The 24,848-nt window shown below is 37.7% G+C and overlaps 1 long non-coding RNA gene across 2 annotated transcripts; it reads right to left on the bottom strand.

The window, feature by feature from the left end:
* Positions 1-1,943: 1,943 nt before the first annotated feature.
* LOC103095057 (uncharacterized) lies at positions 1,944-21,672 on the bottom strand. 2 transcript variants are annotated; one of them, XR_008911419.1, is made up of 4 exons: positions 21,412-21,672; positions 5,661-5,755; positions 5,238-5,308; positions 1,944-2,629 (listed from the first exon to the last, which is right to left on the bottom strand). It is a non-coding gene; the product is annotated as an uncharacterized LOC103095057 (long non-coding RNA). The 2 variants fall into 2 exon arrangements; XR_459354.2 differs by lacking the exon at positions 1,944-2,629 and adding an exon at positions 2,790-2,919.
* Positions 21,673-24,848: the final 3,176 nt, after the last annotated feature.

Genomic DNA, 24,848 nt, shown 5'->3' with positions numbered 1-24,848 from the left:
GGGGAGGGAGGGCAAGGAAAAAGGAGCCCTGCACATAGCCATTCCACGGAAATGGGTTTAGCCTTTGATCTACAAAGTTCATTAAATTTCTGTCAATTTTATCTGCAATTCAAAGGTCAATGTGCATGGAGGCATCAGCTTTGGCAACTTATTTCATGTCTTTCATATTAAAATATTTTATTAAGAATGAACATTAAGACAAACCTCAAAGAAGGTACATGCCAATATACTTTCTCCCTAATTCTTTATGGAAGTGAGGGACTTCCATAAATGTGGGATGTTGCATGTAATGTCAGACTTTTTTTCAGTTTAGTTCATTTTTCTGAACAATTTTTTTCTCTACGATAAGGGATGGCTTCCTGGAAGGGGATGGGGAAAGAGATAATGGGGAAAATGAAAATGACAAAAAGGCAAAAGATAGTAAAATTTTAAGATTAAAATTGAAAGAATAAACACCAATAAGGATAAGTAAATATGACTAATAATTATATTTCTTTTAATTAATTCTTTTTAATTAATCTCAACACATAACTATAAAAGCCTTTTTTCTTTTTTAAACCCTCACCTTCCATCTTAGAATTAATACTGTTTATTGGTGCTAAGGCAGAAGAATATAAGGGCTAGGCAATGGTGATTAATGACTTGCCCAGGGTCACATATAAAACTTTTTAACCCTGCCTCTAGGTCTCCATCAAATATATTGTGTAGGTTTTAGTTTCCTAGACTAAATGGTCTGACATTCCTAATGAATCCATGCTGGCTCAGGGTGATTTTTCTGGGTGTCCTTAAAACACCTCCTTGATAATGTAGCCTAGAATTACTCAAATTGCCATCATGAAGAATGCTGATCTATCTTCTGTATAACGTGAATTTTTTGCCCTTTTGGAAAATCAAGGCATCATTAGTTCATCTGTAGTCCCAGGACTGCATGGCTATTCTCTAAAGTTTGTCAAAGATTGCCTTTAGTGGCAGCAGCTTATAAAATTAACTATGTTAATATAAAGAAAAGAGAAAAGATTTGTAGCCCCTCAAAGTATGCAGAAGGTTTAATGTACATTATCTCATTTGAGACCCATAACAATGCAGTGAATATGACTATCCTCATTTTTTAGATGAGGAAACTAAGAGTCATGGTGGCTAAGTGACTGTTCCAGGATCATACAGCCAGTATCTTTCTGAATTATAATCTGAGTTTAGGTCTTCTTGACCCCAAATCCAGCACTCTATCAAATATGTCAAATTATCTCTCCTCTTGGCAGTTAAAATACTGAGTTCCTATAGTGATGATGACAGTCTATAAAATTTCATTTGGTGTTTTATCATTTTCTTTCGTAGGAGTGAATGAATAAAAAAGCATTTACCAATTGCTATGTGCCAACCACTGTGTCAAGTGCTAGGGATACAAATAGAAAAAAGCAGTATAATATAGGCTCTCAAAGAGCTCATACTTTAGAGGAGGCAACACATATAAGAAAGTTTAGCTGCAAGACATATGGAAAGTCCCAGGAATCCTGAGGGTCAGCAGTAGAGTAGATGGCAAGGTCTAGTGGTCCTCCCTTTTACTATATGGATTGTGGTTGGTGATTGCCAGTTCATTCAGATAGAGTGAGCAGCAGCCTGTTCACTTGCCTAGACAAGAAGCCCAGATGAGATAAAGATGAAGGGAAAGACAAGAAAAGCATCCCTGCTAGAGATTCTTCTAATCCTACAACCTTGTTCAAGTCATTTATGTCTATAGTCATTTGGTTTTTCCAGTGTTTATATCATGTCTTCTCAGCTAGACTATGTGTTCTATGAGATCTGAAATCATATCTTCCAATTCTTTATATTTATTCTTCATACTATGGATGCTCAATACAATTTCTTTTATCTGAATTTAAATTTTAAACCATATATACATGGTTTAACATATAAATGGATTATAGGATGGGTTGCATATTAAATTGTCACTATGGTGGTACATGGTGTCTATGTAATATCCATAGCACTCTTGTGATGATGAAGCAGCATAAATGTTGGAAATGGGAGTAGTAAGTTCATATTTGTTTGATGAATCATGAACTTCTATGTTCAGGATAAGTATGATGCCTATGGGAGCCCCTAATAATAATTCTTTAGTGACTTTCTTCCACATGTTTTCATACATTAACCCAATGACCTGCAAAATATTTCAGTATGGTAGTGAAGGCTGATTACCCCCATTTTTCATTTCATTAGAAGGATTTACTTGGTGAAGGGTTAGCATTAGGCTTCTAATTTCTGTATTGTGGGCCTTTGTGCTTAAACTCTTTAAAAAGAAAAGAAAACTGCTTTATCTTATGATATTATTTCGATTTCAATCTAATTTGGAGTACCACATGAAAAGCAAAGGGAGAGACTGGAAACAAGTTCTAGGAACTGTTCATGGTTTCCCTAAAACTTGTGAGTTTCTGTCTCTGCACCTATAAAATGGGGATAAAGATATTTACCCAGACTACCTTACTGGGTTGTTGTGAATAGAAATTGAAAATTTGTAAGTAGAAATTCTTTGTAATCCATAAAATTCTATATTGTTTTGCTTTTTAGAGACCAGGATAATGTCTTCTAATGTACAGGCATTCCCCAAGATTTTGTGTTCAGTTCCAGACCACTGCAATAAAGCAAATATCACAACTGAGTCACATGATTTTTTTTGTTTCCTAGTGCATATAAACATTATTTTTGTACTATAGTCTATTAAGTATAAACTAGTAGTATATCTTTAAGAATGGACACATTATAATTTAAATATTTTAATACAAAAAGTCTACCATCATCTCTGAACCCTCAGTGAGGCACAGTATTTTAGCTGGTGGAGGATTTCACCACAGAGTTGACAGCTACTGACTTATCAGGGTGGTGGCTGGTGTTGCTGAAGGTTGGGGTAGCTGTGGTAATTTCCTAAAATAAGACAAGTCTGCTGCATCAATTACTTCTTTCACAAATTATTTTTCTGTAACATATAATGCTCTTTGATAGCATTTTACCCACAGTAGAATTTCTTTCAAAATCAGAGTCATTCTTCTCAAATACTGTTGCTTCTTTATTAACTAAATTTTTGTAATGTTCTCCAAGATTGTCAAGTCTCAGGGAACAGAGAAGCAAGAGGAAGAGAGAGACTGGTGAAAGGTGGAGTAATCAGAACAGATAAAACCACAATGTCAAACCTATGGAAAGTGTCCCAAAGATGACAGAGTGAAACCTCTCTGTGGGCACTAGGCAGAGGGACTCAGGCAGAACTGCTCCCTTTTCCCTCTCCACTGCACCTCTCCCCACCCCCTCTGCCCAGCAGCCCAATCTATACCCTGAGTGGAGTTCTCAGGCCACTCACCTCCTTTACTTCCTCCCCTGTCTGGGAAGGTGGGGCATGGCACACTGTCTCCAAAAGGTTTGCCATCACTGAGATAGACCATCTATTGATTAAATTTACCACCTCATAGGGAAGCAGTTCTTGGCATCCCACAACAATTTAAATAGTAACATCAAAAACCATTGATCACATATCATCATAGCAGGTATGATAATAATGAAAAAGTTTGAAATATTGCAAGAATTACCAAGACATGACTCAGAGACATGATGTGAGTACCTGTTGTTAGAAAAATAATACCAAGAGATTTGCTTAACACAGGATTACCATAAACTTTCAATTTGTAATAAAATGAAGCATAGTAAAACAAGGTATGTTTGTAGAAAGTGTTTCATCAATGTTGAATGAATGAACTGCAAGCCAAGCTTTGTCAAGTTGAACTGCTGAACTTTTTGGAATTTTCCTGAGAATTGCATACCTCATCTCCTATTGCTTGCTCTTTAGTGGGATGGAAGAGCAAGGACATCCATTCTATTTTTCTTCTAAAAAATGGACTGGAAATTCTTTAAAATATTCAGAAACCGAAGCCAGGTATTGCCAAATGGGACTATTGCTTATGATTCATATATGACTTATCTGTTGAACTTTGGGGGCTTTTGCTGAGAATTCTATCTCTCATAAATAATTTATTATTTTCTATCAGGGTTGGGGAGCAAGGAGACCAATTCTACTTTCTTGAAAATTGTCAGGCATTTCTGGAATTGAAACCAGTTGCCCTTAAATGGGACTAGCTTATTGTTCATAGATGCATTTTTCTTTGGGGGCAGTTCCCCCAAAAGAAGGACAAAAAAGGATTTTCTTTATCTTCTTTTTCTCCATAATTTTGAAAGTTACTAAAGGAAATAGGCTAGGACACATTTATAGCACCCATTATGCCATTTCTTTTTTGGTGGATTCTGCAGTTGCCAAGTATTGTATGCACATCATATCTGTATGAAGTTTAACACTAGTTTATTTATTTATATAATTATCAAGTCTGAAATATGCATCATGGCCCAGTGGAAAGAATATAAGATTTAGAACCAGAGTTAAGAGTTTTGGAATATGGATTTGAATCCAACTTTGCCATTTACCACCTTCATGACTTGTAGTCAAAATGTGTATCTTCTCTGGGCCTCAGTTTATTCATCTGCAAAATGAAGGCATTATACTAGATATGTTTCATGGCCCCTTCTAACTCTAAATATAGCCTTCATACTCCAATAGGTTTCTTGTAATATCAAAAAATCTAGAACAAGAGGTCTGAGGTACATAGACCCCTATAAGGTCTGTGGATATATTTCATGAGTTCCATGTATTTAAATGAAAAAAAAATGTATTTATTTCAATATAATTTGTTTCCTTTGTAATCTTACATATCTTATTATGTTCATTTAAAAATATTATTTTGAAAAGAGATCCATAGGCTTTACTAGACTCCTTGATCCAGAAGAAAGCACTAAGCACCAGGGGCAGAGCACCTTTAGAGAATTTATAAGAAAATACTGGGCATAGAGGATGGACAAGACTATTTATGAAGGGTTGCAATCCCCATCAATAGAGGGGAGTTAGTTATAGATCCATCCATAAAGTATCATTTATACACACATAATACATATATTATAAGGGATGTCATGACTCTTCTACCACTTATATGTTAATATGAGAGTTTTTACAACATGTGCCTGAAATATTATAATTTCTTTACCTCCAATTAAAAAACTAATATTGTATTCTTGGTGAGATTTTAAAGTAGAAAACCAGATAAATTATCATATTTCTAGGAGATATTTTGTGAAGGTTGAAAAGAAGGAAAACCTTCTGTCTTTATATCTGGTACCTGATGCTTTAAATTGATGAGCATACTCACTGGTAAGATTGTGGGAATTCACATCTGTGTGTGTCCCCTCCTATGGTCTGCTCCTCCATGTCAAGAATCATCTAGAATAATTCAACATAATCTCATAGGGTTATAGGTCTATAGTTGTAAGGGACCCAGCTAGCTAACCCAATCCCTTCATTTTACAGGTGCAAAAACAGAGGCCCAAGGAAGTTGTGACTTTCACAAGATTATATCAATAGTATAACAGAGGTTTTGTGGTGGTGGTTAGAGAGGAAGGTGAGCAGTCATGATTACTTCAGTACTCTAAGTTTATGTTTGAGAGAAATGTTTTGTTATTGATATTATATTTTTTTTTGCTGGTTACTGTACTTATTCCATATTGAACAATAAGCTCAGTAATTTTTCTATCGGTGGAGAAAGGTTGATATAAATTTATACACACATCCTTACCCAGCTTCTATTATCTTGTAGTCCACTTGCAGGCAACACTATCACTGTTAGAAGGGAACATCTGGGCATCTTCTGTGAAATATTTTCTTGCTTTTCTAATTTTGGGGGTGGGAAAGTCAAGAAAAAAGGCAGAGAATTGGTATGAAATAGGAAGCTTAAATCATTGGTGAGACAGGAGTTAAGGAATAACAAAAATACAAGGAATAACAGAGTAGAAGACAGAAATCAAGAGGAATGAGGAAGATATAGAAGAAGTATAGAGAAAAAAGCAGGGGCAACTGTTGGCTCTCAGTCAAGGTGAGTGAACTTGGGACAGAAGAACTGAAGGGGGAAGGAAGAAAGTAAAGTGTAATTATCAAAATCTATATAAAATGCCATTAGAATAACAAATGGATAAATACACAGTTATGTTATTTTCTCTTCCAATATTCCATACTAAATGTACCAAAGTCTTACTTAAATGTGCCCTAATGTTATAGAGGTAACCCTGGCTTTTTCACAAAGCCTTTATTTTCTCTCAAGGTCAAACCCAGATGTTGCCTTCTCCATGTTCTTCCCAAATAGCTCCTCCCTCTACATCCAAGGATCACAAGAGATGACTTCCTTCCTTCTCAAATTTCTTAAGGCAGTTTGTCTAGATCCCATCTTAACAGTCATTCTCCTTTACAATATGTATCTTTCAATTCAATTCAACTCATTTAATATCTGTGTAGTTGTCCTATTCACCCCATCCCATTAGACTATAAGATCCTTGAGAGCAAGTATAGTATCTATTCTTATATTTTCAGTGCTTAACATGCCTTTAGAGCTACCCAAGAAAAGTAGAAAATGTATATAGCTAGTCCCAGTTGGCAACACTTGCATTCCAAGGGTAGGTCAGAGGAGGAAATACTTCACCTCTCCCTCACACCCAGATAGGTGCAAATTTTACACAAAAAATAAATACAAGATAACTAATGGGGAAGAGATTAGTACTGGGAAAGGGGATATTTGGAAATGCCATTCGTGGAGGAGGTGGCATTTGATCTAAACTTCGAAGGAAACTCCTGGTTATTAGAGGTGAAAGTAAGGGGAGGATGCCTTCTTATGGAAGATGGAGTTATATGTGAGGAACAGTAAGAAAGCCAGTTTTATTGGGCCAAAGATTATATGAAGGAACAGAGAATATAATAAAGAAGGGGTTCGGAAGCACCTTATGAGTAGCTTTCAAGACCCAACAGAAGAATTTGTTTTTTATTCTAGAGAAAGAAGCCAAAGGAATTTAAAGAGGAGGAGTCTGGGATACCTTTATTTTTTACCAGATTTTATGAAGCAGCTACCTGGAGTCAGGAAAGTCCAAGCTCATATTCAGGTTCAGTTACTTACTAGCTGTTAACCCCGGGCAAATCACTTTACCATCCTCTGCCTCAGTTTCCTCATTTATAAAATAGGGATAATTTCTCCTACTTCCCAAGGTTGTTAGGATCAAATGGGATGATATTTGTAAAACACTTTTTTTTAAACCCTTACCTTCCATCTTGGAGTCAATACTGTGTATTGGCTCAAAGGCAGAAGAGTGGTAAGGACTAGGCAATGGGGGTCAAGTGACTTGCCCAGGGTCACACAGCTGGGAAGTATCTGAGGTCAGATTTGAACCTAGGACCTCCCATCTCTAGGCCTGACTCTCAATCCACTGAGCTAACCAGCTGCCCCCTGTAAAACACTTTTGTAAGACTGAAAACACTTTATAAATGTTGGCCATTATTATTATGATGATGATTACATTAGGGATATCCCTTTGGTAGCTAACTGGAGGATGGATTGGGGAGGAAAGAAGTTTGAAGCTGGGAGCATAATTTTATTAAACTATTTTAATAGTCCCCAAAAGAGGTTAAAAGGATGCTGTAGATATGTGAGCAATGAGGAAGTAAGAGATGTTGTGGAGGTAGAATTGAAGTGATTTGGCAACTGACTGGATACATTTTCTCACTAAACTCCCTCCTCCCACATGTATCTTGATGACATGTTATCTGTATATGTTGTATGAAGGCCCTTCTTAAGGCACTTGAAACTAAAATCTATATTCTCTCCCTCCTACAAAACTCATTCTATTGGGCATTTCAAGGGTATCCCTTTGGTTATATTTAATTTTCCCAAATGACTGTTTTTCGGAATGGCAATAACAATGTGTTTCTGAACTTGGAAGCAGATCCCTTTTCTTCCCCCCACCCCTGTTCCCCTAGCACACCCAGCTCACTTACCAGTTATGGGAATTTCTGTGTACAAGCTTGGAGAGTAGTATAGCCTTTTAAGGTAGCCAGTTAGAGCAGGCTTTTAACACAGAACTAACTCATCCTTGCTGCTAAGTGATTCTCAGTGAAAACAATGACACACCCATGCAAATACCACAGGTTACTTCTGACTGTCAAGACAGTCCATAGAAAGAATCATGTTTACTGTAAATAATAGACCCAGAAAGCTTTTTAAAAGCAACTCCCAATTTCTGGCTGGGTCCCAGAAGACATTATTCTTTGTCCATTAAGAATCCTCTCCTACACAGTTTTCCAGAGAAGGATGAAATTCTTTGGGTCAGGTTAGAAACATCCATCATTGAAATCACACCCCTAATAGAAAGAACAGAAGACACAATGCTCTGGAAGTCACCCCGCCCACTCCCCCATTGAATGTGCTCAGCATATGGGTGATATAACATGTGGGATCCACCAATACGGCCAAAGAACAAATACTCACAGTGTGAGGAGGTCAAAGAGAAAAAAAAAACCCAAGGCATTTTGAGAATAGCAAGTCTGAGGGACGATGGGGTGCCTCTGAAGTGAACTAAAAGTAAAATATGGACTTTTTGTAACACTTTAGGACAAAAATGTCAAGGTGCAAAGGGGGCAAAAATGGAAAGCAATTTTTCTGGGGTTAAAGTAAATGAGTGAATATAGCCTAGAAACAGAATGATGGCAAAGCAGAAGGGCATTCTATCTTCCCTGTCTGCACTGGGGTATGAGTTCCTTATCTTCTTCTTTTTTTAAAACCCTTACCTTCTGCCTTAGAATCAACATTGCATATAGGTTCTAAGACAGAAAAGAGGTAAGGGCTAGGCAGTGGGGATTAAGTGACTTGCTCAGGATCACACAGCTGGGAAGTGTCTGAGGTCAAATTTGAACCCAGGACCTCCTGACTCTGGGACTGGCTCTCAATCCACTGAGCTACCCAGCTGCTCCCAAGTTCCTTATCTTCTAAAGTAGATCTCATAAGGAAAAAGACTTGTACAAAAATATTGATAGCCTCGTTCTTTGGGGTAGCAAAAAATTGGAAAATGAAGGGATGCCCTCTGATTGGGGAATGGCTGAACCAATTGTGGTATCTGTTGGTGATGGAATACTATTGTGCCCAAAGGAATAATGAACTGAAGGAACTGGAATGACCTCCAAGAACTGATACAGTGAAAGGAGCAGAACCAGGAGAACACTGCACACAGAGACTGATACACTGTGGTACAATCGAATGTAGTGGCTTTTCTACTAGCAGCATTGCAATGATCCAGGACATTTCTGAAGGACTTATGAGAAAGAAGCTATCCACATTCAGAGGAAAAAAACATGGGAGTAGAAACCCAGAAGAAAAACAACTGCTTGATCACATGTGTCAATGGGGATATGATTGGGGATGTAGATTCTAAATGATCATCCTAGTTCAAACATCAACAACATAGAAATAGGTTTTGATCAAGGACACATTTAATACCCAGTGGAATTGCTCATTGGCTATAGGAGGAGGCTGGAGGAGAGGAGGGAAAGAACATGCATTTTGCAAGCATAGAAAAATATTCTAAATTAATTAATTAAATAAAATCACCCAAATTAAAAAAAAGAAAAGAAAAGAAAAGGGATCTTCATGATCTTCTCCCTGACTTTCAAGAGTCTTGACCCAAGGAAGAAGTTAACAGACTAAGTTTAATCTCTCTCTCTCTCTCTCTCTCTCTCTCTCTAGATATATATGTGTATGTGTGTGTGTGTGTATGTATGTGTGTGTGTGTGTGTGTGTGTATGTGTGTGTGAAGACTGCTTAGGCTGAACAGATGGAAGAAACCAATAAGAAGGTCCAACAGCTGAGAAGGCAACGCAGCAAAGCACTGTGGAGTGCTTAGAGCGTGTTGGAGCACAAAAGACAACACGGCCATCCAATGCAGCTGAGGAAGTCTCCAGGTGTAACGATTTTTCGTGCCACTGGACCCAGGCTTCCAACACCGAGAGAGTGGGACTGTCTCTGTGCATTGGCTTTTCCACTTAAATCTCCCTCACGCACAAGTGTCTTTGTGCACACTCATCTATCATAGATGAAAACACACAAAGACAATCGTCATCCTCGGTTACTGAGAGACTATTACCATACATATATATATATATATATGTATATGTATATATGTATGTGTATATATTCTTTTTTATCTGTTTCTCTCTGTCTCTCTATCTCTATATATCTTTATATATTTTTTCTCTTTCTTTTTTGTTTTTCATGGTCTCTCTGTCTCTGCTTCACTCTCTTTTTTTCTGTTTTTCTCTCTCTTTTTTCTTCTTTCTCTTCATAGAGATTATCTCTACCTCCATTCCTATCCCAACCTGTCAGTGAAGAATCTGTATCTCATTTTAGTGCTAGGGACTGGATCTGGGATTTGATAGGCATAGAGACCCTCCTTGCCATCCACCCATACCTAAAGCCCCACAGAAGGAAAATCCCTTTACCAATGTAGATCAACCAGCACCTTCTCTACAATTATAGTTTTAGGGAACAGTCAATATGTATCAGGGGTGGGATTTGAATTTATGCCTTCCTGCTTTCATGGCCAACTCTGCCCATTATTCCACAATACATCTCTAATTTTAAATCAAATGTAGTTTTTTATTTGCTTTTTTTTCCCCTCTGGATCTGTGATTTCTTTGCAAGTATGGCCTTATCCCAGGGTAGAGGTTCCATCTGTAACTCCTCTGTAGTTTATAATCTTAGAAGTTGGTCTGGAGGACTGAGAGGCTTTGCCCACAGTCACTCAGCCAGCATATGCCAAAGTCAGCAGTTGAAAACATGTGTTCCTTCAAGGCTAGTCCCCTCTGCATTACTGATGCTTGAATCTTAAGCACTAAGACTCAGTTACATCCAGGGAAAGAGATTTGCATTTGTCAGCACCTGGAACCACTGGATGTATTTTTGGACTAATAGAGAAGACTCATTCTTGGGAAGCTTCTGACAGAGCTCCTCCAGCCAAACTCTCTGCTCATGTTTCCTGCAGTTACAGATTTTGGAGAATATTATCTGTAGTCCTCCGTCAATATGTATTATTATTTAATTTCTTTCATAATCACTGTCTGGCCAAGAAACGGAGAATTTTTATTTAGATTAGATTCATTTCCGTCTCCAATTTGAAATCATTGAACAAGGTCAGACTAAGGGCACTTAATTCTTTGGAAAGAGAATTCGGAATGATTCCACAATTGGTTCAAAGGGTGTGACTGTAACCCTTTAGCATTATATCTCTCTTGTTCTTTCCAAAATAAACTCAACATGGTTGTGCTGATCAAAACTCTTAATTGTATCTGCATTTTTTCACATAGGCAGTTTCCATGCTCATTTACTTTTTTTCTTCTTTTTTAGGGAAGGGTGGGACTATTTCTTTAGATGCCTAATTTGAAGTTCTCATAGCTCATCCTGTCCAAATATCAAGCTGTGTATACAGGTGGATAGAGGATTAATCTTATTCTGGGACAATTAGGCACTTTAAAAGAGCGGCTGCACTTTTACATATCATCATGATACAAAAATGTGAAGATCAGGGCTTTCTCACCCAAAGGGCTTCTAAAATGTTATGAGAATAGAAAAGATGCATTTGATATTTATATAACACATGTATCCTCTAATCTTCACCCTCTAACACAGAAGTCTGGACTTACCTTGGGAACTTTGTTCAAAAAGAATCTCTGTAGCTCATTTTGCCTAGCAAACATTAGAACTTGGCTTGTTTTGCACCCTCCTTCTGCCCCCACCCTGCTGTGTTTCTCTTAGGCAGAATTTGGTTCTTTCTCTCCCCCAAAGTGCCCTTGGTTTTCTTGCCAACATTCAAGCTAACAAGACATCAGAAAGAACAGGTTTTAATTGACCCAATTAAAAAATACAGCCTAAACTCCTTCTTAGTCAAGAAAACTCTCCTCCCCATTCCTAAAGGGATTAAACAAACCTTCTTCTTGGCTGGGTCCTCTCCCTTCTAGTGGATCCCAAGTTTCCTTTGGACTCACATGACCAGAGAAGGGATAGATCTGGGTTGGTCCTTGGTAAATACATACATTGATACCCACACATATGTGTGTGTATGTTTATGTATGTATATAAAGCTAAAACTGTACTGATTTTAGATGATCCTATACATACACACATACTTGTATGTTTAAGACTAAAATTAAATTTGGTGACATATGTGTTTGTTTACATATACATAAACACATACACATACATTTACAAAGACATAAAATCTCCTTCTTTTAAATTCTGTGGTTTGGTATTCCAAACTGAATTGTCAGCTGTCACTCCTACCTTTCTAAATTGATTTCATATCAATCCCCGATGCTTTTTGTGCCCTGTTGACAAACTAGAATAATTCCCAGTCCCCCACAGCACTCTGCTTTCTGATCTTCCCTTGCCTTTGCTCACGATTCCCTATGCCTAGAATATCTTCATCTCTCTAACTCTCTTCACTATTGAATTCTTCCTCATTCTCACTCCAGAGCACAGTTCAAGCCTCCTCCTCCCTACAGAGTTCTTGGATCCTCTGACTGTCAGACACGATCTTCCCTCAGTCTATCACACACTTACCAAGTAGAATTTGTATTCTAGCTTTTTAAATTGGTATCTGATGTCCCTATTACATTCTAAATTCCACGAGGGTGGGGATTGTCTTATTTAAACTTTCAATTCCAGCTCACCTGCCAGTGTTGACCACAAGACAGGTGCTTTATAAGTAAGTGCTCCTTTGCCTACTTCCTAATTCTTGTAAAAGCTATAACTCAGAGAACAGTTTTAGCTCAAACAGATTTTTAGGTGAAATCTTTACTGAATAGGAAATAGTGCTAAATGCAAACCAAAAGAACCACCTTGATGTTAGACTGCATTAGTAGAAGAATTGGTTTAGAAGAAAAGAGGTTTTACTTTGCAATGATAAGGGTATACTATAGTCAGATCAAGCCACATCCTAAGTATTACATTCCATTCTGTGCACCACATTTTAAACCCAGCATTGACAAGGAGCAAAGAAGGGGCAAACAGGATGAGAAGGGGGCTGGAAACCTTATCACATAAAGAACATTTAAAGGAATTGAGCTTGTTTAACAAGGAAAGGTATGACAGACAGATATCTTCTTATATTAAAAGAGTTGTTTTGTGGTTGAAAAATTACATTGGTTCTGTGTCATTCCAGAACATAAAACTATGGCCAAAGGGTGAAGGAAAGAAATGATATTTGGCCCAATATGACAAGAAACTTTCTAACAATTCAAACTGTCCAAAAAGGAATGTGCTCCTTTATGAGTTAAGTTCCCTGCCACTGGAAGTGTTAGAACAGAGGATAGATGGCCAGCCATCTGATCCAGATGTTAGAGGAGGGATTCCTACAGAACTCTAATACCAGCTCCTTCACAGGCCAGAAGTTTCACCTGGATGACCACAGAGGTCCCTTCCAATTCATAACTTCTACAATGATTTGTAATTAGCACATCATTATTTGACAGTGAGTTGCACTTTGGGGTGCTTGATAATGGTTTTATCATCTATAAAACGAGGGGAGTGAACTCAGACTTTTAAGGTTCCTTCCAGCTTTAATTCTATGATTCTGTGAAATATTTTCCAGGAATTTTACTTTGCCTATTTTTCAAAAGAAAAATGAAATGAAGTAATATAATACAATTCAATTTAACAAACATTTATGAACAGAGACACTAATTTTGTACAAATCACGGTACTTGAGTTGGCAAGAATGATTAGTGCTACACAGCTTGCCATTGGCCAATGCCTTCTAGCATGTTCCCTCTATAAATCATTTCCTATTTATTTTGAACATGGCTAGTTTGTACATATTTTTGTTTGTTGTCTTTTCAGTTAGATGGTGAGCTCTGTTGACTATTTATTCATTTCATACTTCCAATCAGATTTATTAATAACATTGCCTTTCAACTCAGTAAGAATTTATAAAGTACTTATTATTTTTAAATACTACATAAAGCATTGTTCTGGGTGCTGGGAATATTAAGATAAAAACTAAATAGTCTCTGCCCTCAAGAGACTGACATTCTCTCCTGAGAAGATGCAACATCAATAAATATTTATCAGGCCACCTACTATGTGCCAAGCACCATGATAAGTCCTGGGAATACAAAAAGAGGCAAAAGACAGTTCCTTTCCTCAAGTAACTCAGAGTCTAATGGGGGGAGACAGCATGTGAACAAAAATACACAAAGAAAGTTATCTATAGAATAAATAGTAAATAATTAAATGATGGACAGCACTAGGATTAGGAGGGATTGGGAAAGGCTTCCTGCAGAAAGTGGGATTTCAGTTAGGAGTTAAAGGAAGTCAGTCAGAGAAGAGCAGAGAACATTCCAGGCATGGAAGGTAGAAAGAGAAAATGCCTGGAGCCAAGAGATATATACAAATAGGTAGGCACAAAATAATACAAAGTAATTTCAAGTGATAGAGAATCAGCTTGGGATAGAAAAGAATTGGGAAAATAATTATGCAAGACATAGCACCTGGACTGTGTTTAGAAAGTATCCAGGAATTCTAAGAGGTAAACTGAGAGAGTAGTGCATTCCAGACATTTTGCAACTCCTTTGCATATACATGGAGGCAGGGGATGGTATGTTATATAAGGGTAATAATTACCAATGAGGCCAGTTTGACTAAGAGGATAGAAAGGGCATGAAGGGGAATAATCTCACTTAATTTCCCTCTCAGTTTCATTCCTGACTTTTTGGACTTTTCTAACTCCTCCCCAATAGCCTTCTCACTCTGGAGAAGCTTCCACCTCTACACCCCTTCCATCTGTTTGGAAGTTCTTGCTGGCATCAGCATTTATTAAATGTCAAGTCATCCTTGCTCACTTCCCTCTCAGCTCCATTCTTAATTCTCTGGACCTTTCCATCTCCTCCATAGCACCCTCAACCCTTTTTCTATCTCCCTCTTATATGTCATATTCCTCTAATAGAATGTAAGTTCATTGAGGGTGTTGCCTTTTTTTGCTTATATTATTTCTGACATATAACAAATATTTAATTAGTTCTATATCCATCTATTCTTCCATGCATTGATCTCTCTCTCTCTCTCTTTCTCTCTCTCTCTCTCTCTCTCTCTTTCTCTCTCTCTCTCTCTCTCCCCCTCTCTTTTATACAGTTAGATATAGTTGCTATCTGTACAGAATGCCTCTTCTCTTTTTTTGTATCCCCAGCACTTAGTACAGGGCTTAGCACGTAGTAGGTGCTTAGGAAATGCTGAATGATTGAGGATGTTCTATTTTCCCCAGAAGAATGGCAGTCCCTTGAGGACAGAGACCATTTCGTTTTTATCTTCACATCCCCAGCACCCAACCTAGTGCTTGGCATGTATGCTGATTGTAAAAATGATCAGATAACTCAGAAACAAATTACCAAGTCAACTCCTGGGGAAGTTCAACCTGTTGGAACTGGACCCACATTTGATTGCAGTCATCTGGCTATTCTCCTTAGGTTTCATTGATGGAAACTATAGAAAACGAGTGATTTAAATAACTTTTACAGAATCCCAAAGGGGTGTCCTGATTTTTGCCAAGTGATAGAGTTACAAAGACTCTCCTTGGAACACTCCTTTCCCTAAAGGGCAGTTTTATTACATGGTTTCATTTCCCAGTCCAGCACTGTTCTCTTCATTGATCCCCCATATTCCTTAAATGTATTAAAATGTCAGCTTCTCAGCATTCATCATTTTTACAGCCATGTTCCCCATTTTCCAGAGGCAACTTTTTCTATTACATTTGTCTTAGGAATGGTCTCATTACTTTCCTAAGTTTACAGACTTTTATTGTTCCATTAGAAACAACCCAACCCCTCACCCACTGAACGATATCTAGTCAGAGGAATTAAATCTATATGTTCATTCACCAAGGGCTTAGACATTCTTCTCAAAGCTGCTGATATAAATAATTTCTGCAGAGGTCCTGCCCAGAGAATATCAATAAAACATGAACTCAGGTTTCCAGAAAGTGATGGCAGCCTCCAGAAGAAAATTCCCTGACTAGTTTTCAGCCCATTAAGTTTGACCAGAACGGAATTCTCCAGGAACAAGCTCTCACCTTTGATTTCACCATCTACATTTTGATCAACTAAGAACATTCACAGGATTCCTAAGCTTTTGCATTGAAGTCAATCCTGTCTGGAAGTGAAGACTATATACAGAAGCAATCCACCTGCATGAGTGAATGTTTGGGAAAATATATATAATGTGGATAGCCATCGAAAGCTTGGTTTCACTTCAGAGAACGCTGCCTTAATTATCTCCTACAGAGGGGAGGACTGGACTTTTCTATAGATGCTCATCTTGTCCTTCAAGGGGGGAAACTTCCCTGAGGGCAAGGGCATGGAGTTTCTAGATGTGATTAGATTTTGACTGATAATCATAATAACAGACTTTTCTACAAATCTTAAAGGTTGGCAAAGTGCTTAATTATCATTAACCATTTTGAACCTCACAACAATATATCATATATATATATTACATATATGCATACTATATATAATATACTAGCTATATACTACATATAGACACTATAGGTACTATAGATATTGTGATCCCCATTTTATAGATGGGAAAATTGGGGTTTAGAAAAGTTCAAGTCCTTACGCAGGGTCATACAACTAGTCCTAGATGTTATTTGATTCTAAGTTCAGAACTCTATCCATTGCCCTGCCTTTTGCTTTCTTCAGAATTCAGCAAATATGAATTTGGAGACATTTTTGGTCCCTGAGTACCCAGGACAGCAGCCACCTAGTTGAGTGGCCCTTTTTCTATATTTATTGAAGGGTTGTGCTGTCATGGGAAGGCCAGAAAATCACACAAGAACATTAAATTCTTTTTCCATCTCTCTCCTCATCTCAAAGAATTAGTTGTAATTCAGGGAGACAGGAGCACAAGTTGCCTTTCCCTTGCCTCTCAGTGTTGTGAAAAGCATAACTCAGTAATACTTAAGAAGCACTTGGGACCTGCCTTTGTCCAGTCAAGAGTATTGATGATGATAGATATTCTCTGGTGTTTTGTCCAGAATAATCCAAATGATTTAAGAGAAGTAGATATTCACTTTGTCTGGTGGGAGATGATTCCATTGTCTAGACCTAGGAGGTCACATAATTTGAGAGTTCAGACCATATATAACTTTTAAAAAATCATTCACTTCATAATTCTTTAGGCTCAGGAGGTAAGCACAATACCCAAAATGATCATGCCTTACTAAATCATCATCATCTAAGAGGGAGGATTCATTTCTAGGCAGAGTTTCAGAACTCGGCAGGATCATATGAGATTAAGAAGTCAAAATGCAGGTAGCACTGTGACCTTGACTGTTTTTATTACTTGATATGATCTCAAAGTGTTAGTGTTGGCTTTTTTCCTAGTGGTAAGTGTTCCCTACTCCAACTCTCCACTCCACTTCCATCTCCCATCCTTCCACTTCCCCAATCTCCATTGCTGATATTTGTATCTACCAAGTTGTTGTTATTCATGTCTTTCAGTGGTATCTGACTTTTACTGGAGTGGTTTGCTATTTCTTCCTCTAGCTCATTTTACAGATGAGAAAACTGAGGCAAACAGTTAAGTGACTTGTATAGAGTCACACACTAAGGCTAGACTTGAACTTAGGAACTTCTGCCTCTAGAACTGGCATTCTATCTACTGTATCACCTAGCTGCCAACTAAACTTCCACCTAATTCAGCTTCTTGGACAGAAAATCTCAGTTCAAATCCAGTCTCAGACACATGCAAACTCTGTGACCCTCCTCATCAAGTCACTTAACTTCTGATTCAATTTCCTCACCTATAAAATGCAGAATATAATAGCACCTTCCTCCCAGGGTCATTGTGAGGATCAATTGAGATAATAAATTTACAACTATTTTACAACTATTACAAGTTTAAAGCACAGTGCCTAGTATATAGTAAATGCTTAATAAATTGCTCTTCCTTTTACTTCTCCTTTCCCCTTCCACCTCTGCCTCTATTGGGCTCTGACACATGCATAGTATCCAATGATATGCATAGCAAGTAGCAGGCAATGTCAGAAGTTAAACTCAAGATTCCTGACACCTGAACTCTCTGAGGCCAGAATTAAATTCAGATCCCCCCAACTCCAGGTCTGGTGTTCTATCTGGTATGCTACATAGCTGTCCCACATTATACCTCAATCTGGTTCCTACTACATTCAGGAGTATTTTGACAAATTTGACACCTCTGGTCAAGGTCATCATGCTGAAACTAATATGATACCCAATAGGAATAAATGTAAATTTTTGTATTTTCTTACATACTTAGACCCTTATGCTTTCTTCCTTGCAAGATCATTCCTCATAAGTGTGCTTTTTAGGTCTTACCATAGCCAAGAAAATTAGGAACAAAGTATGCCCACACCCACTTGGGAGAAGTTTATACAAATTTAGGGACCTTGATCTTGGTTTTTCTGAAGGTTTTCTATAATATTATAAGTTATGAAGCTGAATTATGACTTTCTGTATCATGATATCTTGACTTTAATCATTTTGTTCTCAAGATCAGTAATATTCCTTATCTATCATTTTCTGCCTTATCTATCATTTTCTACCTAATACCAGAAATATATAAGATATAAGATAGAGAGAAATGTGCCAAAATCTGCTTCTTTCTTATAAAACCTTTTATTGACCCCGTTATTCCTTCAAACTCTTACCCTATTGAGTTTCTTTCACAACTAAGCTCTTATAGAAAATTATCTGTATTTGTTATTTATATTTTTTTACTTCCCACTTACTTTTCAGTACCTTGAGCTCTGGCTTGACTCCACCAGTCAATTGAAAGTGTTGTTTCCAAGGTTACTAGTAGTCTCAACTGCTAAAAACCAGTTTTCTTTCAATCTTCATTCTGCTTGAGCTCTCTGCCACTACAGAAATTGTCAACCCTTCCTCTTTTCTTTCTGGATACTCTCTCCTTCCTTGAATTTCATGATACTGATCTCAACCCCCACCCCTCCCTGTCTCTTCCTGTCTCTCTGTTTCTCTCCCTCTCTCTCCCCACACTTGTCAACTCTAGTCATTCTTTGCCAAGTCATTTTCTGTGTGTGGATATTTCCCAAGGTTTTCTAATGGGATATCTACCTTTCTATTTTTTCTCTGCCTTCTCTATCATGGCAATCTCAGCTTCCATGAGTTCACTGTATCTTGGGATCATATCTGTAGATAGATGGACTTCATAGACCACCTGGACACACCCTTTTATTTTACAGAAGCAGGAACTGAAATCTAGGGATTTGTCCAAAGTCAAGTCACATAGTTAAGCATTAGGAGCAGATTTTGAGTCTAGGTCCTCTTGCTCTACCGGTCAGCATTATTTCCTGTGTACCCATGAACTTGACTCCCAAATATATATATGTAGGATCATAAATTTAGATCTGAAAGAGAATTCAGAGGTCATCCATTGCCATATTTTGCAAATGGAGAAACTAAAAGTTATAGATGTTAAAGTGAATTTTCCAGGGTCATCCAGAAAGTAAGTGATAGAGTCAGCATTCGAATTCAGGTCCTCTAATACAAATCCACAAAATCTGAGAGTTAGAAGGAACTTCAACAGCCTTTCCCCACATGAATACAGAATAACCTCAGTAACATACTCAACAAGTGGTCTTTCACCCTGTTTGAACATTTCCATGGAAGAGTCACCATCCTTACCTTATCTTACCCTGCCATTTTGGGGCAGTTCTAAATTTCAGAAAGTTTTTTCCTGACGTCAAGTCTGAATTGATCTCTTGTCAAGTTCCTCCCATTGTTCCTGATTCTGCTTTTTGGTACCAAATAAAAATAATCTAATTTCTCCTCTACATGCTAGTTCTAAATTTATGTGAAGATAGCTTCATGTGCCCCATGTAAACCTCAAATTTCCTTAGACTTATAAATGTTGCAAATTTCACCATTGGGATATTTCATACTTGGAAAATTTCTTACTGATAGTCTATTGGAATGGGAACCCCATTGGCATGGGAGGTTCCTTCTCTTCCCTTCTTAAGATTACTTTAGGACAGAAACCCTTTGCTGAACAATGGAAAGGACTTTGACCTATGCTTAAGCATAGAACAGGAATTTCTTTGAGTCTTGATTGATTTTAGAATTGATACAATGGAGATACTTGGAATAAATCTCCACCCTATTCAGTCCTAATAGGATTGAGTAAGGGCTGCAGCCTAGATCAAAATTTAATTATTCCAATCTCTACCCTACTCAGGTTAACAGGATTTAGAAAGGGCTGTAGCAAAGGAGTAAAGATTTAATCATTTGAAAATATAACCTTCAACAGACATGTGCAAAAGTCAGAAACCTCTGGGCGGTTCTGGGTTAAGCTAGAGCCTCCATTGGCACAGGGAAATTGATGAACAGTGATTGGTAGATGGGAGAACTGAGGGGAGGAACTTGGATGGTTTCCTTAAAGATAGGGGGTCTGAAGACTCCAGGGGAGGTGGAGAGTTGGTCGGGGTGGTTCCTGTGGGCTCTGAGAAGGCTTGCTCTGAAGGAAGCTGAAGGTGGGGGCCTCTGAGACTGTTTCTCCATTTTGGACACGTGAGTAATAGGGACTGATCTCTTTTCTTTGCCCCAGCTATCTAAGGGCTTGGGCCTTTTGGCCCAGCCTAAACAGAAGGGGTATTTAAGCCCTATTCCCTTCTCTCCCTTTTTCTCTCTCTCTATCTCTAATTCCTTTCTTACTCCTATTGTAATTAAACTCCAAAAAAGGCTGACGGCTGACTTGAGTTTTTCATTTAGGAATTACATAGCTGATTCCTTGGCGACCTTAAATTAATATATATCAGTCTTTTAAAGTGATTCCCTTGTTACACCCATGAGTCTTCTCTACTTTTAAACATATTCATTGTCTTCAACTTATAATCATAAGATCTATACTCAAACCCTTTGCCAATCTGGTTGCTATTCTTTAGATATTCTCCAGGTGATAAATGTCCTTCTTAAAATGTGTCACAAATTATTAAACAAAACTATTCCATAAATAGATGAGGGCAAAAAATATCTGGTTCTAATTTCTCTCTTGAACTGCAATCTCATGTTATCAACTTCCTGCTTTGTATTTATTCCCAGATAAGAATACAAACTCTACATGTTTCATAAAATCATCCCTCCTCCAAAGTTGAGGGAACCACTGTCCTGCCATTTACTCAGGTGGGCAATTTTGGAGTTATCACTGATTTTTCTCTCTCTCGCAAACCACATATCCAAACACTGGCATGGTACCTACTGGATAGTAGTTGTTTGCTTAATAAATGTTTATTGATTTGACTTGAATTTCCCAGACTTATAAATTCTGCTATGATATCTCTCATATTTATCTCCTTCCCTACCACTCAGCCACTCTATTAGTGGCCCCAGTGTATTTTGCTTAGACTTGATAACAGGCTTCTTTCAACTATCCAATCCATCCTCCACATCGATCCCAAATTTACTATCCAACTCACCTCAGATGCTATTCCAGACCTTTTTACCTTTCCAGTGTGGAAAGGAAATTAAGAATGACAGTTTGTGGGGGAAGGGGCAAACTGGGAGTGGCAGTTGGGTCTTGTGACTAGCACTTCCTTCCTGCCAAGTGGGGACTTGCTTCCTGGTGTTGGAGGAGGAAGGAGTTTGTCAGCCCAGTCTGGTGTGGTGTGTCTCTTTCTTGGTTCAGCCTGAAGATTCAAGTCCAATTTCTTCTGAATGTTAGACCTGTTCTTGTTTGCTTTCTGTCTACTGCTAAGATTCTAAAAAAGACAAAACTGGACTGAGATAGAGTAGACGGGAGTGGGAGAACCCTCCGCCAGCCTCTGGGGCCTGGCCTCAGGTCTGAAGCTGAAAAAAACTCCAATCCCAACTAGTTATTAAACTTTATATTATTTGAATATGCAGTCAGATAAGTGGACTATCATTTCTGGTCATAGAGGGAACTGAACTTTCTATTGAGGTGAACTAAATTGAAAGGCTACCAGCCCTTTCATCTTATTAGGTCTTTAGGACTATGGGACATGGTTGGATGGGAAGATGGCAGCATGCTGCAATAAGTTGAGAGAACTTTGGACTAGGAATCATAAGACCTTAATTCTAATCTTATCTTTTAATATTAATAAAAAGAACTCTAACAGTTATCTGGCATTTTGAGGTAAGTACTTTACAAAAATCTTGTTTTGTCTTCACAACAACCCTGAGAGTCAGGTTCTGTTGTTATCCCCATTTTACAGATGAGGAAACTGAGGCAGCATTAATGACTTCACTAGATTAAGTGACTTGCTCAGAGTCAGATACCTAATAAATGTCTGATGCATAATTTGAATTCAGGTCTTCCTTGCTTCATGTCTAGCAATATCTGTTATTTTGAACAATTATCAACTTCTCTGAACTTCATTTTCGATATCTATAAAATGAGAAGTTGAACTAGATAGCCTATGCAGTTCTTTGTGACTATAAATCCGGCAATTCTAACTTGTAGAAACTCACTGGCTCACTTTGGACTCTCTTATTCAGTTCACTGGCACATCACAGTACGGAAATATTTGGAACATACTTGTCTAAGCACCTGAGATAACTGACCATCAACTAAACCCTTTCCTGTCCCCCACCAAGCATAGGACAGTCAGTAACTGTGACTGCTCACCACAAACCAGAATACCTTTGAAATGTGATTTGGTCTAGTCTACATAGCACCCATTTCCTTCAGGAATTCATTTCTTCCCTGAACAAATCTTCCTGACTTTAGAAGGAAGGATTCCACTGGTTTAGCTAGTGGAAGTCAAGCCAAACTTAAACCTTTTCTGTGAATAATCCATGAGGTGAATAAATAAGTCATATGTGACTAACCAAGAGCTGATTTTTAAAAAAATTAATTGCTTCCCTATAGGGTAAGGGAATAGAAATCCAAGAGTGAGTCAAAGCAGGAAGAGCCTTTCTGTCTGGTTAGTGACAGTTCTTTTGGGGTTAGACTACCATTCCCATCACCCACTTAGAGATATGAAACTTGGGATCTGTTCAGTTTTTTGTCTCCATTCCCAGCACTGCGCACAGTGTCTAGCACATAGTAGGCAGCTTCATTTATGTTTGCGATTAATAATAATAATAGAATTATTGGTTGACTATCTTATCGATAATAGTTTGTGAATGATATTGACTAATAATAGTTTTATTATTGATAGTAATAATGATAACTCAGTTATCTTTTAGTACTTAAAATTTCACAAAGTGCTTCTCTTATGACAATCCTGTGAGATGAGTAGTACAAGAATTTTTTTTTTCAAAAGAAGTGTGAAATTCAAAGTATTGTGCCCTCCCAACATAGGCTATTGTGAACTTATAGATGAGGAAAATTAGTCTTTAAAATAGAGGTTCTTAACCTTAGATCCAGGGATTTAGAAGTTGATAAACAGATTTTTAAGAGTCCATCAAAGCAGATGGGGAAAAATCACAACTTTGTTTTCATTAACTTCTAACTGAAATTTAGTATTTCCATTTGTTATTTAAAGGCATTATTCTGAGAAAAGGCCCATAGACTTCACTAGACTGTCAAAGAGGTCATTGACTCAAAAAGGGATATGCACTCTTACTCTAAGTCACATTTAGCTAATAAGTTTATATGATCATAAATTATGAATTTAATCTGGAATTTAGACCTTAGAGATCATTTAGTTCAAATAGATCTATGTTGGAGTCAGATTTTTTGGTCAATAGTTAAATTTCAGTGTGAGAATTTACACTTCAGAAATGAGCAGATGCTATAAATTAGATCTTTATTTATCATTTTGCTGGCTAGACAAAGTTAAGAAAGTGACAGAGAAATAAAAAAAATGGAGATTAATGTTAAAATAATGTTGATCATACAATTTTCTTTTTGGAGAATCAGTTATTATATGCTTACTAGCTTACCCCTGAGACCAATACCCTAGTGATGAAGAGAAGACCCAGAAAATTTGACTAGTTGACCCAAAGGCTTACAGGTAGTAAATGGCAGTAAATTTGAACCCATGTCTTCTGATTCCATAGCCTACTCTTTCTACTATATTACAATGGAAGATTTGAACTGTGCTCTCCTCTCTCCTAACTCCAGGTCCTACAGTCTTTCCCCTTTGTCTCATTGCCTTTTAAAGAGAATATATAAATTAAGCTTCCTCATTTTACATTTTACATATGAGGAAACTGAGGCCCAAGCAGTATATTCCCTTTTTATAGTCATAAAACAGCAAAACTAGGACTAGAAATTCAGATTTCTTGACTTTTTGTTCAATACTCTTTCCCTTGGGCAGTAGCAAGATCCCCATAGTGGCCCCATACATAGCATGGAAGGCTATACTATGACAGATGCTCTGTGAGCTTCCATTTAGCAATGACCTCTTAGCATCTGTAAATCATGCCTCTTCTCAGTCTTCTTTCCTTCCCTCTTAGCTGGATGCTAAATTTCTGTGTGGTTTGGTGATAAATCACAGGGCTGATTTGACTTGGAGATCTATGGCCCATCATCCTAACTTCAATCTTTGCCATTTCATTCTTTCCCCAATTTGGTGCAGATGTGCTCTGTTTAACAGGGGCTGCAAGAAATCATTTTAATGGGTGTGCTCTTTTAAGAAGAAAATATATAACGGAGCTGTCTACTGCAAAGGTCAGTTTAAGCAAGTCTAAGCCTGCTAAACTCAGAAATGATCTTTGGCCTAAAGCATGGGGCAGTGGAGAGAGTGCTGGCTCTGGAGTCAAGAAGACTCATCTTCCTGAGTTCAAATCTAATCTCAAACACTTACTAACCCTGTGACTCTGGACAAGTCATTTAACCTTGTTTGCCTTGTTTCCTCATCTGTAAAAAGGAACTGAAGAAGGAAATGGCAACCATTCCAATATCTTTACAACGAAAAGAGTGGGACAGGATGGAAACAACTGAACA

This window comes from Monodelphis domestica, chromosome 1 (assembly GCF_027887165.1).
Source record: "Monodelphis domestica isolate mMonDom1 chromosome 1, mMonDom1.pri, whole genome shotgun sequence".
Taxonomy (NCBI): Eukaryota; Metazoa; Chordata; class Mammalia; order Didelphimorphia; family Didelphidae; genus Monodelphis; species Monodelphis domestica.
The sequence above is the reverse complement of the archived record's forward strand: the minus strand, read 5'-3'. Positions and strand labels throughout refer to the sequence as shown.